Source organism: Macrosteles quadrilineatus, unplaced genomic scaffold, assembly GCF_028750875.1.
Source record: "Macrosteles quadrilineatus isolate MER2022 unplaced genomic scaffold, UCM_ALF_1.0 Scaffold_2__2_contigs__length_208266976, whole genome shotgun sequence".
In the NCBI taxonomy this organism is placed as follows: Eukaryota; Metazoa; Arthropoda; class Insecta; order Hemiptera; family Cicadellidae; genus Macrosteles; species Macrosteles quadrilineatus.
In genome coordinates, this window is record NW_026542595.1 from 105,475,713 (window position 1) to 105,491,434 (window position 15,722).

At 32.2% G+C, this 15,722-nt stretch overlaps 1 protein-coding gene across 1 annotated transcript in view; it reads right to left on the reverse strand.

Moving 5' to 3' along the window:
* Positions 1-15,722, reverse strand: part of LOC128985494 (T-complex protein 1 subunit epsilon-like) — a 172,771-nt gene that overhangs the window by 132,243 nt on the left and 24,806 nt on the right. The window lies entirely within an intron of this gene.

Genomic DNA, 15,722 nt, shown 5'->3' on the forward strand with positions numbered 1-15,722 from the left:
ACTTGCTTGTCATTCTTTATCTCAAACATGTGACTTGATACTAAGTCTTATGTAAGCTTTGTTACAAAGAATTAGCGACAAGAAAATAATGTTTCATAAAAAACAATGTAATTCAAGTTTTAATTAAAATGTAGTAAGCCTAGTTAATTTCTTTTTTTTCCAATCCGATACCAATTTTCATGACTTTGTGGGTCTCACTGTCCCTAATTAAAATAAAAGTAATTATAGCACAATTTCCCTCTAGTTATTAACATCCAAAACTTAATCATTATTATACCTATTACAAACTTGTTACTTGTTATTGTTACTGATATAATCGAATTCTCTATGTACTGTAATATTATTGATATGGTTGTGTATACCGTTCTCTACAGCTATAATAGCCTGTGTCTTTCTCCCTACGGGATCACTGTTAATATATTTATTAAAACTATACAAATTAAGAAATTATTTACAATTTTTAAATGGATACAATTTTAGATTTTTTTATGGATGTAAACGAGGCAAAGCATTGGTTTGCATACTTTAAGTAGACTTAACCTTTTGCCAATATAATAACTTAATTATATCGTATTTTATATTGTTTAAGGTTACGTGCGCTGATGTGTCTATTAAATATTGTTTTCTTATATTCAGACCTGGTGAATTTTTCAATGCGTGATTTAACCTCTCAAGATTATAACAAAGCTCAATTTTCTTTAGGTAAACTATATTTTTTTTTAAATATTTTTTTTTATTTGTTGGACCAGTATTTAGATTTGGTTTATTGCAAATTAACAGTTATCAAAACACATTTAACATTTAATTGGATGGCAGCATCACTAATAACGTTTAAGTGATCCATAAGTACTTCAGCAAGAGACGCCAAATATTTTATACGTTATCATTAAATATACGTACTACGTAGCAACAGATTATAAAGTAAATTCCCTAAAGTATTAGATACACAAAACATTTTGTACGTTATCAAGATGTTAATAACAAAATGTTTCTCGCTCTGAGAGAAATGAATAGCTGCAGGTACAACCGCTGTCTGTGTCGAGTTAACGGAAAACTGACAGCTCTTCTCTCTCTTGCATAGTTCATTTTCTTCCTCACTAAACACCTGGAAAGACTAACAGCTTCGTTTGTAGTAGCGAAAACCACTGATAACTAAGGAAAAAATTAATTTCATAAACGATTTTAAAACAGTTCTTGACATACATATCAATATAGATTAACTATACAAAATACGGTGCACCCTAGTTATAGTATACCCTAGTGGACAAGGAAAACGTTCTCTTAATGGAGAGTTCATAAAAGTTCATGCAAATCTTTGAAAACCTACTGTACAACATTTTAAATTGTGTCGTTAACATATTCATTTCGAAAGTTTTTAGTTGGTACCAAAAAAACTATTTAATACATTAGAGTACAGTAGTGTTTAGTCAATTGATAAAAAAATATATTTTAAGTTTAAAAAAATCACATACAATTCAGGGTGAAAGAATGGTTATACTTTTCAAATCCAATCATGAATTTTAATTTAAAAGTAGTTTGAATCCTAGACGATTCTAATGGTTATTCCAACGATTAAAATATGTATTTCAACCCAAATATTGTAAAATATGGTTGTATTAGGTTTTGTAGTCTTTACTACACACAGCTCAGTGGTATCACCAATTTATAACAGATACTTCTTTGACATTCCAAAAGAGATAGTAAGTTTTTTAATAAAACTGAATATTTTGTTTTACCAGCAATTTTTGTTAATGGTTTGCTTTTGGTTTCCTTTGCTATTTCTGTAAGATTTGTATATTTTCCTACTTCATGTAAAGTATATGCCTAAGAATAATAATGATTTTCAATTTAATTAAAAGTCTAATAATCAAGTCAGCTAGATGCTATTTCAAACCAAAAGAAGCTACCACGAATTTGACTGGCCTTAATAATACAAATAACAAAAACATATAATTTTGACGTTTTGGATCATTCGCTAACAAAATACATACTTTTGGACAAGTGACGTAATTATTGTTTATGTGATCCATACTGTTTCTGTTCTTATATCCATAAAAGCTACGCATTTTTTTAGGATCTAACAATTTATTACATATTAAATAATATACATGCACAATCACGTATTGTATTACCAATTTGTATATGTCTAGCTCGACTATCTTGGATCTTAATTACAGAGCTGAGCAATAAACGCTGACGTCACAGGCAGTAATATACATCCTTGGTAATATTGTCCATCTGCACCCTATCTGTGATTGTACACTGTAACTAGAGTATGTTTAGGCTGTAACTAGGCTACATGGCAAACTAATCACACGATAACAATTATTACAAGAATATTATTATATTACAAGGATTTGGACCGTCGCCTTTCAAAAACGTAATCCTACTAATATTATAAATGAGAAAGTTTGGATGTATGGATGTTTGTGACAAGTGAACGCGAAAAATACTTGTCGGATTGGGCTGAAATTTGGTGTGATGATAGCTCACATTCCCGATTAACATATAGACGCATTCTTATCTCAAACGTCCTTTGGGCTCCGCCCCAGTGGCTCTGGAGTTTCCCATGTTAACCTTATGAGTAATCGTATTTAAAAGGAATAAAATAATTTTGTCAGCTGTTTCAACTACACAAGTTGGTTCTATGATATTGAATAGCATTAAAAAGTTACAAGGTACCAACAGGGTGCAGTACTATTATTTTTTTACATTTATGACAACATCTATTATATCCTATAAAGACCATTAAGGTTACATTTTGTTTTTAAAGGCTTATGTGTAACTATTTTATCAAAAGATGTAAAGATCAAAATGTTTCTATTTCGTGTTCTCTTCCCGTTGCAATGCACGGGTACAACAGCTAGTAATACAATAATCGTAGAAAACACAAATAAATTACATTGTGATCTCTCATGATCTCTAATACAAGGCTAGGCGAGTTTAAATATCTAATGAAAGAAGACTCTTTTCAAAATGTTACTATTATTTGAGTAAGTAGGAAGACGAAGTTAAACACTATGCCACCCAGAGAATTGTTGGAGCCAATGACACTTATTGGAGTTTCCAATGTGGAGCTGACAGTAGATTGTTTGCCAGTACATCTTGAAGGTAAAAAATTTATATTTTCGACCTACGGAATTTTAAACGCAACTGACAAACCAACTTCAATGCTTATCACGTTCTTCGACAGACCACTTGATCCCATCTTCGACGATGTCACATATCAATTTTATGAAAAGTTTGTGCTACAGACACGGCGGCCTATGTACACCAACGGTTTATAATCATCCGATATCAATACTCGTCAGCATAGTGAGAAGGTGTGTAGTCTGTTTCATCTAATCGTAATCAGTACTATATCCAGATTATTTTGATGGTGTTACCATGCCGTGGATATAGTGACATCTTGTTCACCAGAGGGCCCGAGTGCAACTCATTCCAGCAGGTTGAGCGCAAGCTCGGATTGATAGAAAGTGAGGCTGCATACAGCTGTGCACTTCGAGAAGCCTAATCGTCCATGGTTGCTTCGAGACTTCGGTCTTTTTTCTTGCTTCTGTGCAATATGGGTGCTCCTGCAGCTATATTATGAGACGCCTTTAGTAGCTCACTGTGTGAATATTACCTCGAGCTAACAACATCGAATTCTGCGATAGCTAAAGCTCTCATCAACATAGATTAAGCCCTACGACGGCAGGGTTCATGCTTGATTGTTCATGGAATACCCGATGTGCAGGACCATACCATTGAGTATAGACATAACCAAGTTAGGTTTATACTCAATGACCATACTGAGTTGAGTCGTGAATCGCTCATTTACGATGTAAACCAACAACGGGATTATGTTGACCTCTGGGAGTATCAGAGGACCAGAAACGTGTCTATGATTACGTCCACAGTTTGATGAGTAACAGTTCAACCAGTGATATCAGTATGATTTTCATGGATGGAGGTAGTTATGGCAAGACCTCACTACTAAACGTCATTCTCACCTACGTTGGAAGCATTCATGTAGCACTCGCAGTGGCTAGCTCCGGGATGGAGGCTCAAAACATGGCGACGGATTAACTCATCAAAGTATGTTCAAATCACCACTAGACCTGGGAGATGGATTTGGATTCTGGAATATTACCAATGGAGCCCAAAGAGCTTAACTCATAAAAGTTTCACATTTTATTGTATTTGACGAAGCTCCAATGGTCAATAGGTTCCCCTAAAATGAATTACAAGCGGGGTTTTCATATATACATCCAAAAATAATGGTTTAAAAAAGTGTTTATATACATTTTCCTTTACAAAATTTTTGTTTCAATCAAATCCTATCAAACCTACAAACAATGACAGAGAAAGTGTTCTCCTGCCGGCTCCCGCGACGGTAAAAATTAACTGTTCACCACAGGCCTGTGTTCCGTCCACGAGAACCTTATATTTTAATCAATGTACGTGTGTGTTTATGTCCGTGTCCGTGTTTGTGTAAATATGACGACGTCCAAGCGACCGACTATGACAAGATTCTTCTCGACTTGCTAAACTACGTGACCATGACGCAACTAGCGTCGAAACCATGGTTGTAGATATTACAACTTTTTATTGAACTGGGACAAAAGTAAAGGTAACTAAACCACTATTATTTTATAATGACAGAGAAGTATATATTTCTGACCAGGAAAATAAAAAATACTTTTTTGTCATACTGCAGCAAAAACAGCCGTTTTTAATGCATGTGTTGGGGGTCTAGAGAAGCATTTTTACTCTCTTGGGACTACAAATCATTTTTAGCCCCTAGGAAGTAAAAATAAGCTGTTGTTAACCGTTGTAAATTTCGATTGTGTTGATCGTATGGATCGAAATTATTTATCGATTGATTTATTAGGTAAGTTTTTACCAATTTTTTTTGTCAAACGCTCGACAAATTGATGGACGAAATGATTGAATCACATACTAAACAGCTGCTTATTTGCATTAGCAAAACTGAAAACAAGCTTGAAGTAATTTTAAGAGGTTATCTTTACATAAAGTTATTTCGTTTTCTAGCTTAGTTTGTTGATTAATGATGCGATATGACGAAAATATAGTTCACCACACGGGCAAAATGTGTCTTTTAACCCTCGCTCATTTTCTGACCTCGTCTTGACCTCGGGCCAAATAGAGACACTTTAGGCCCTAGTGATGAAATATACTATTATGAAGTCACTATTTTAACAGTATTTGTTACCTAAGTAGGCCCTAAGCTTTCAAAATCTTAGAAATAAAACATAATTCACCAAGTTCAATCGATGGACAATCCTTTAAATTGGTATATATTTAAAGAGAACGTCCTGAAAAAATCTAAATTTAAGAACCAAGATAATATTTGGTGTGCTTAATTTAAAAGCAAACCAAATCACATTTTATTTCTCATATGAGAGCAAAGCTGTATAGAGGAAATAGCTCGTAAAATATGTAATATCGCAAGTAAACCGGCCCAATAATAAAATATGTGTATTGCTAAAAGAAAATACGTTGTATTGAGGAAATCCATTACATGGAAATGGAGTTTATTTATTCATTCACGTTATAAATTTGCATCCCTTTAAATTTGGTTGGAACATATACGCCGTTCCATACGCATTCCAATATATGTTACTGCAAAAATAAATCGTCACAAAGATACTGCTTTTATGGATCTTAACACACCTAGTAACTTCGAAAAACGTTGTTCCGATAAGCTTAATTCCAATAGTTTAGTTAAAAATAGTGCCTTCGGAGTTATGCTTTTTCGATGTAATGCCTGGATCTCCAACGAGAAGAAATCCTGTGACATCCTCCAAAGAATCCTGTGTTGTAAGGGTAAAACTGACTAAACGAACTGGTTCATGATATTTGACAAAAGCCATAAATGAATTCAAATCAGTGTTGGTAAATGAATCAGCGTTGGTTTGGATGCATTAAGCGTTTAAAATTAGATTACCTGCCCGGGATTACAACACTAGAAATTCTTTCCAACATTTTTGGAACAATAAAACGCAGTAGGGCTATATTGGTATGGTAATTTCTAACAAGAGTAAAAACACACAATTTGAGAATATTAATAATCTCTCATCTCTTCAATTCAATATTATTTGGCCTTAAAATCTATGTTAGTATCTACAGTTATTAACGTATTCTTAAAATTCGTTTACTTTCGTATTGTTGATACTCTACTGTGTGTAAATGGTAATATTTTCGTGTAATGATGAAATCGGAAATAAACATAACTTACAAGATTGTTGTAAAAAAATGTGTAAAATTTTTACATCGAAGTAGGAAAAAATAAACATATTTTTCCTACGGTCACCTGACAAAGTATTCTTCATTGCTACACTCTTTTGCCAACCAAACAACACAAAACGGCGTGCTTTTGTTAGGCTCGTAATACGTGTACGCTTGAAAATAGGATGGCAACACTTGACACTTAAATATACTACGACTACAATCAGCTGGTCCAGAGCGTTTCCCAATTTAGTTCAACGCTTGGATTTAACCTAACCTAAAAACGTGTTGTACAGTGCTTGAAATAATAACTTTGTATATATTTTATAGTAACTGTAGGAAAAATATAATGTGTAACGCGAGTGCAAAGTGCCACTTCGCACACTAGTTACACAAATAACTATAGATATCAGGGTAATTTAAAAACTATTAACTTTAGTAAGGTATTAAAAAGCTTTCCCAAAAGACTTTTTTATGGTCTCAGTTAAGTTATTTATCGACAACTTTATCAACTGACTGCGACAAACAAGAGGTTCAAGGGAGATTTATTTAAAGGAATTCAAGTTAAAGGGTTTAACTTTCTTATGTGATGTTTCTTTAGGTCGACTTGTTTCTTTGAGACTGAAATCGTATGCAAATCTGAAGTTTTCTAAATTACAGTTTTCTACTTTTCAACTTTAATTCGATGTATTCGAACAGATGTTCTCCATAAAATGGCTACAGTACATAATTTTATATAATTTTATTTTACTTTTTCCGTTGAGGTTCAACTAATACTAAGAATAAAATAAAAAATAATTTTTGTAGAACATTCAAATTTGTATATCAACTAGTTCTATCAGTTTGTGGAAAACACATCCCTACGTTTTTGGTGGTTGTAATTAACAAGACCATAATTTTGGCAGTCTCCATACAAGAAATAATGTCATTGTAACATAAACAATATAAAAAAAGACAAAAAAGTGTTTCACAGTAAAATTTTCGCCACTTATGTTTTAACAATCAATGTTTTTAAAATATAAACTGTATTATATCTATACATTTCTGTTGATGTATTTTTAGTACATTATTTTCTTTGTATTTTAGGGTTCCCTGTTTTGTGGACTGTTTTATTGTAACGACAGCGTCAGTCGATTAGATTAGACGCAAAATTTAACAAGATAGATTCAGAAACAATATTCTTTTCTTAACCTTTCAAACTTTTAATACTTTGAGCTGTCCCGAGCTGTAATTATCCACATGTAGTAAATTTTTGTTTACCTATTTTATTTTACAATTAGTTTACACAATTCTTATAATTTAATCCGTCAAATTTTGTTTAATTTTCTTTAAATTCTGTTTTTACATGTGCACCACAGGTGTAAAGCCCAATGTTATGCATTAAGTGAATTACATATGACAGGTGTCGGGCGCCATATTGAATATTAATTGGTATATGCCTTATGTCAATCGATGCACCTACAATTGGTTAACTGATACCAGAGAATTATGACCATAATGAAACATATGTTTATAGTTTGATATACACATTCTTTGATATTTCATGATCATATATATATGATATAGTATTTAGATAATAGGCAAGCATGTTCCTTTAAAACCTTTTTTCTCAGCTCGTGTGCATCACAGGGAAAATATACGTATACTGTTAGAAAGATGTTTTCATATAGGTGTGCAGAATCCCATTATGAATTAAAATAGGCCAAAAATAAAGCACAAATAATTTTAAATTTTAACAAATTAACATCGGACTTTTGGGTTGCCATGCTGGTGACGAAATAACAACGAAATATAAACAGAAAATCAAAACAAATTGAAGAAATCATTTTACACTTCATGCAGTATGAATGATATTTTTTTAATATTAGAAACCACTTTGATATTGACAAAGCTTACATGCGCTAGTCTTTACGTTTCTATATAACTGTTTTATATTGTATGATAAAAGACGATGGATTCAACACATAATTTTATATATTAAACAATTAGTAGCACCGAAAATTTCAAAATGGAAATTAAAATAAATATCATACAAACAAAGAAGAGGAAAGAAAAAACTGGAAATTAAAAACATACATATTATATACTATTTTTAAAACAACCAAATCTAAGATGCACATTGGAGCAATAAGTTATATTTTGTGTCCAGTCTCTTCAAATTTATGTAGGGTTTGAAAAATAGCAACACTTTTAAGTATCTTTCTTTATATTTAATGATGGTTACATTATTTTTAAACACACCATCTAAAAACGGTTCCTATATACCGTAATAGATAGCCTAAGGATTTTCAACCTTTACCCTTCTTAATTGAATTAATGTTAACAACGTAGTCAAATTAAATTATTTTGAATTCAAAACAATCATAAATTAATATGGAAATATTATAAAAGTAGATAAAATGAACCACACTAATTTCTTCCACGTATTCTTCCATTTACGAGGACTGGTACAGTCGCTAGTTAATTAATTTTAAATTAAACCGTATACCAATAAACTAGATAATTGAAATCAAAGGTATAATCAACGCTACAATATTATCATCGAATATAACACGCTTGGCACCATACGTTGATTACAGTTTGATGAAGGCCTACATAAATTACTACTTTGTTCTATTGCGAATCAGTATTTACTAAGAATTAACATCGATAAGCTTAGGCTAACTGGATATTAGTAGGTTAAATTGATCAACGGTTTAAATAAATACTCCAACCAATCGTAGAATAGTGCAAATTTATCGATAAGCGATTCAATTCGTTAAAAGTAATCCGTATAAAAGTTTGGTAATGGCGGGATTTTTTATTTTCAAAATGGAAAAACCCTGTTCAATTTAAAACTTTGTTTCGTTCGATATATAATGTAGTAATGATAAATGGGCCCCTTTATTGTTTATACTCATTATTTCTTTATTTCAATGCTTTAGATTAAAAAAAAAAATGCTGTTAACGTCAAAAAACTTGACAGTGTCAAACGGAGCGTTGCTTTTTCATAATTAAAAAAAGGTTTTCTTAGTTGAATTTAAATGTAATAGTAACTATCCATTTAATGTTAATCTAAAGTGCAGTATTTGTTTTATTTAACTCTATGTTGTACCTTAAGAAATTTATATTTATGGATGTAGACCTAAAATACACTTATACAAAAATGTTTCTAGGCGAAAATATTATTGTATAAATTATTATTATATATTAATAGGCAAGATTTCTTTAAAACCTATTTTCTCTGCTCGTGTGCATTGCAGCATAAATCTACGCATACTGTTAGAAAGATAATATCCTGTAGATATGCAGAATCCTTTCAAAAATTATAATAGGCAAAACAAATTAACATGGGCCTGATGGGTTTGCCATGCTGGTAACGAAAAAACAATGAAATATAAACCGAAAACAAAAACAAATGGAAGAAATTCCAATCACATGTTTTATTTACAGTGTGGGATGAAAATAGAGAAGTCTGTACATTACACATTTTTGGTCGATTTTTTGACCGCTGGACAACCTCTAGTTATTAGCGGTCAAAAAATCGACCAAAAATGTGTAATGTACAGACTTCTCTATTTTCATCCCACACTGTAAATAAAACATGTGATTGGAATTTCTTCCATTTGTTTTTGTTTTCGGTTTCTATTTCATTGTTTTTTCGTTACCAGCATGGCAAACCCATCAGGCCCATGTTAATTTGTTTTGCCTATTATAATTTTTGAAAGGATTCTGCATATCTACAGGATATTATCATTCTAACAGTATGCGTAGATTTTCGTGATGGGGGTGATTGGGTGATTATTATTTAGGTGGGCCTATTGGGTGATTGGAGCGTGCAATCTAAATCGATACCACTTACCACCTTCTATATGTATATACCATCTTGTGGGTTAACACTAGTGTAATTAGACTTGTTCTTATTTGCTTCCCATACATTTTATTTGACACATTCTTACTAATCTTACTAGAGTTCCCTAAACAAATCATGTAACTTTGGAACAATAAAAATGTAATATAATTATTTTTAACTTTATTATGTTCACCCCTTCCATCACTAACATAACTTAAAGCCTTTTCATTTTTTAAATTCATTACAATTCCAAATTTCCGTAAAACCAAATGTAACCAAATCAAAACCTTTATGCTTGGAAAGGTTTAAAGTTGAAATAACATTGAACTTAGCAAGAGTGCAATACACCTCGGTGCATGTAATAGGAACCATGTGTTGCTTATTTTCTGGAGAGGAAAATAGCAGGAAGAAATTTAGGTCATCGACTTGAAGTGTCTATCTTACATTACCCACGATGTAACCTGTAAACGAAGATGAGTTTAGAAAATGTTGCGTAGCAAGACTGTAATTTTTGTTAGTAATTGTATTTGAGAAAATAAAAAGATATACCCCTAATAACACTTGTAATAATATATTTTCACTTATACTGTTTATTCCTAAGACGGTAAATACATATAAAAGATGGTTAGTGATGATCGATTTCGATTGGACACTCCAATCATCATCAGACCCAAGAGGTAAATGGTAAATGACTAATAATGAATTATCAAGAAGTTATTCAGCCAAGCTGGTCAAGAAAAGTTAGCATCAAGGTCATTTGCCTATTGGGTCTGATGATGATTGGAGTGTCCAATCGAAATCGGTCATCACTTACCATCTTTTATATGTATTTACCGTCTTGTGAGTAAACAGTATAAGTGAAAATATATAATTACAAGTGTTATTAGATGATTATCTTATTTTTAGGTAATTCAATAACACGTACGATGCTGATCAAGAAGTTATTAATTGTATTTGGCGAGTAAGATTTCAATCTGAATAGATCGTTTAAAACTTAACCACTATAGAATACATTTTGCAGTAACCAACAAAAGGTTCAAAATAAAATTTATGTTATCATCTTAACTGATGGGCTAAGTAATTTTTTCATTAAAATTTGACAGCAAAAACTTAAAAGTATAATAATCTAGGTAACGTTTGGAAAATAAATCAGATTATGGAATTGAATAGGGTCTAAGCTTTAGTAAGTATTAAATTACTTTATACTTGGATTATTTTTTATACTATTTTTATAAGTTAATGTGTTATAAATTGTAATAGCTTTAACTTGTGGTATTATATGTGTTTGTAGGTTTCAAGATTTTCTTTATGTGACCATATAACACAGAGAACAATAATGTGATTTAATAACATTTATATTTCATTCTAACATATCATATCTTTCGAAAATAAATTTCATAAAAGAAATGCACTTTGCTTTTATATCGTGGTCATTTACATAGCGTGGGAAATTTGAAGATGATAAATTATTAAATTTTTATATAAAGCTGTACGTTTGCTAATTGTTTAGTAGTTAAATAAAAATATTAAATTCAGTACTTTTTGGCAAACAATCTGAATCATTTGTAAAACATTTTAAAAGCCAAATACTTCCTTTCAAATAAACATTTTTAAATTGTTCGACTATCGTAAGGTGTCCATGTACTCATTTTATCCAATGTGTAGGACATGCGGATTTTCAAAAGCTGTGGTTTATTTTCAAACATAGAGACTGAAAGCACATCTGCTTTAATAAACATCAAAAGACTACACGAGGTCCAGATCAGCTTTTAGGGAACAGCAGTATAACCCGTGTTTCGGTAAAAACAATGACATTTTAGGATTAATACTGAATAATATGTAAGAAATTGTAAAAACAAGTTTAAATTTTTATGATAATTGCTAGTATATTTGGTAATAACACTATGTTTGTGCAACAAGTATTCTTTAGAAAGTTGTATTTTCATAAAAGTTCGGAATTTATTATCTGAAAATATTTTAAATAAAAAAAATGATAAAATAAATTTCAAAAATGTTTCGTGTGGTCATAATTTTTTAATTCTGTATAAGGTGAGGAAATAACATATATCCATCAAGAATTTGTTTAACAAAAAATAATTAATTCAGTGGTTAGAAAGCTATAGCGGAGTAAATTTCATAGTTCATTTATTTATAACATTTTATATGATTCAAAATGATATAATGAACGTTGTTGTTTTTTTATCAGGGAAAAGTTAAAAAAATACCTCTACGCAACAGTTTGGGACTTAATACTGGTTTTAATGAACGTAGATAACTGAAAACGTTGGAGCTGGCATCTATCAAGTGAATATTTTAGATATCTATTTCAAATAAGATAATTCCTAGTTATCTTTAAAAGAGTAGCAAATGGTAGGTTCTCAGAAAATATTTTTAATGTACGTTTTGTAGCGTTTGCCATAAGCAGAAATCAGCCCCTTGGTAATTAGGAACAAGAGAGTAATGTGGTTTCTTAGATCTGCTGTATAAATAGTTACACATCCATTTTTAAGTCAAGAACCAAAACTTATACGCACTAAATTTCAAAAATGTTTCGTGTGGTCATAATTTTTTAATTCTGTATAAGGTGAGGAAATAACATATATCCATATATCCTTAGTATATCCTTCCTTAGTATATCCTTAGTATATCCTTAGTATATCCTCCATATATCTAGTATAACCTATAGTGAACATATATCCTTAACATATATCCTTAGTTCAACGAAATTATCCTTATTATAAGCAGAAATCAGCTCCTAGTTTATTAGGAACAAGAGAGTAATGTAGTTTCTTAGAACTCCTGTATTAAATACTTACGCATCCATTATTAAGTCAAGCACCAAAATTTAGTCACACCACTTAGTTCAATGAAATTATCCGGTTGAGTAGTATTTGCGCCGAGTAGTATTTGCGCCGCGAAGCACCAGCGCCGCGCCAGCTAATTAAATGAGGGTTAGCAGTTTTGACAGGTTAACAAAGGCGGAACCAATCAACTGCACTAATAGGATTATTGAGGACTTATGTTCCTACAACATTTTACTTTCAGCGTAAAGTGGATGCATGCAGTCACCTCGTGACCCATGTTGGTTACACATAATTTTAAATCGAATAGGCCTAACTGCAAAATTGATGACACCAACAAAATCTGCAAATATCGTTCACTGGTTGACAACAATACACAGTACACTCCGCCGTTTCAGTATAAGGGCTACCTAAAACCAATTAATTACCAATAACTCAAAAGGGAGGAAATTACGAAAAAAATAGTTTGTTTCTGTACCAGGTTTGGTAGTAATACATTGCGCTTCGTGAAGCCTGGGAGTTGAGACAGGCCTTATATCAATTTAAGTTTATCTTAAGTCTAGAAATACAAGTACATATTAAGTTTACAAAATAACTCTCTAAAACGTGTAGTGGCAATACCACAAAGATATCCCACTTTAGGTTTTTCCCCCATAAAAATAACATGGGGATCATTTTTAGCCACTAATTCCAAAAATCCTGATCTTTGCCTACATATCCCTACATATAATCCTCATATACTATATTCGAAATCAAGCTAAAAAAGCTAATTCTTTCATTTATTGACCCATTAAATGTAAAGGAGGTATAATATAGTAATATGACCTCACTTTAGGCACTTTTTCTCCATAAGAATAACATGGGTGAGTTTTTTAGCCATTTACTAAAACCCCTGCTTTCAGCTTATACAAGCCCATGCAAATGTTCAATAGTACAACTCAATGAACATTACAAATCCCCATCCATCCCACGAATATTTTAAAAATCATCAACTTGACAGTGCGAGGTTTGCACGTGAACTCGGGCGCGCTCCCGGCCTATGCTTATCGCTTCTCGTGCGATTTTGATTAAATTTGGCATGAAGGTTGAATACTCCTTGATTAAGTTTACGAACCACCGATATCGGAATGAAACCTGTTGTTATTTACCTACACATAGGTATAATATAAATAAATTAACGATACTTACGTGTTACGTCTTATGTACTATAATGTTAAATTCGCAAAAAATGGATGTTTCTAGCGAATTCCCTATAGGGAAGTAGCTATTACCGTAGGTGGCACCGTCAGGCCCGTGACCAATTTACTTTTTCATTTTGTATATACGTCCGTGAACGCGATAGTAATTTTAGTTTGCTTGTTTATGGATATATTTTGATCAAACTTGGCAAATTTATTTATTTTATACTAAGCTATCCACATTTTACTAAAACTCCACTGTAATAGTTTCTTTGTAGCAGGTAACCTAGGTACTTGTTAAACCTAATTTTATTTATATACATTCAATTGAAAATCAATTCAGACAAATGGAAATTCGCTTAGTCGGCACGTTTGCTGCGGCGGGGGTATTGTCTGTTTAGTTTAGCTAAGTGTTAACACACAATGGAACTGTGTACCTGATACCATAAGGTTTCTTGTGAAATCACTTTTCACCCGTTTTGATTAACCAATGTTTTCAATGTAGGTGTCCTTGTACATCTTATTATATAGCAGAGGGACGAATGGTAGCTAAAAGTGTCATTTTGGGCTTGCCCCATAGAACTACAACAAGTTTATAGTTCTATGGCTTGCCCCCCTCCCCCTAAGTTTTTGATTTATTTACATGGTTAACTTTTTAGAACCTGTAATTATGACAAACCTTTTTATAATGGTGTTTTATGTATGAACCCGTGATCCTTCACTTCGATGTATAACCTGTAGATAGCAAACAAAAGACGAAACCATATGGGTCTAAACTATATAACGTTTTAATCACCAGTAGTAAAAAGCCTTTTTAGTCCCCAGAGAGTACAAGTCAACTGTTGTGAACAGTTGTAAATGTCGATTGTAAGCAATTGCATGGTTCGAAATTATTTATCGATTCATTTATTCGGTTAGAGGTTTCAGAAAGGTTTTATTGTAGCTCATTTTTGCATTCTTATCAATTGTACGACATATCGATGATATAATGTACAGTAGGTCAATTGTAGTAGACGAAATGATTGAAAACCGAGCCCTTCTTTGTGGATTCTACGATGTTCATTCTGCTAAATTCTACTCGAAACTGACAATGACAACACCATTGAGTGACCAAAGGTAACATAAGGGAGTGGGTTACTACGAAAGGTATGGGGATATATACCCCTAGCAAATCCCCCTAATACCAATATGCCGAGCTGTTTGCATTCCACATAGCACCGCAGACTATCCTGGTGCAACTATTTTCTAAAAACTTCATAGGAAAACAAAAGTCCCCCTTTCTCCTAAATTAGTAATGTGATAAGTAGAAATGTCTACTGGTTATAATAATTATAGTTCAGGAAAAATATCTATACTAACTCAATACTGCATGTGGTGGTATACAAGTGTTTAATCATATGTGCAATAGTGCACTACTAGTACAAGAAAATTAGGAGTATGGAAAACGACACTATTTACAAGCAACTCAGTCAAGTAATGTGTAAGTAATTATGACCCTCGTCACTTCTGCATCATTGAACTAATCTAACTCCGCGGCGCTGGAAGCACGATTTAATCCACGGCGCAAATGCTACTCGGCGCAACTGCTACTACACGAAATTATCCTACTCCTTATTCAGGTAAAGGGTTAAAACCCATGTGGTATATGTATAGCTTCTACGTAGCGCTGATGCAAGTTAA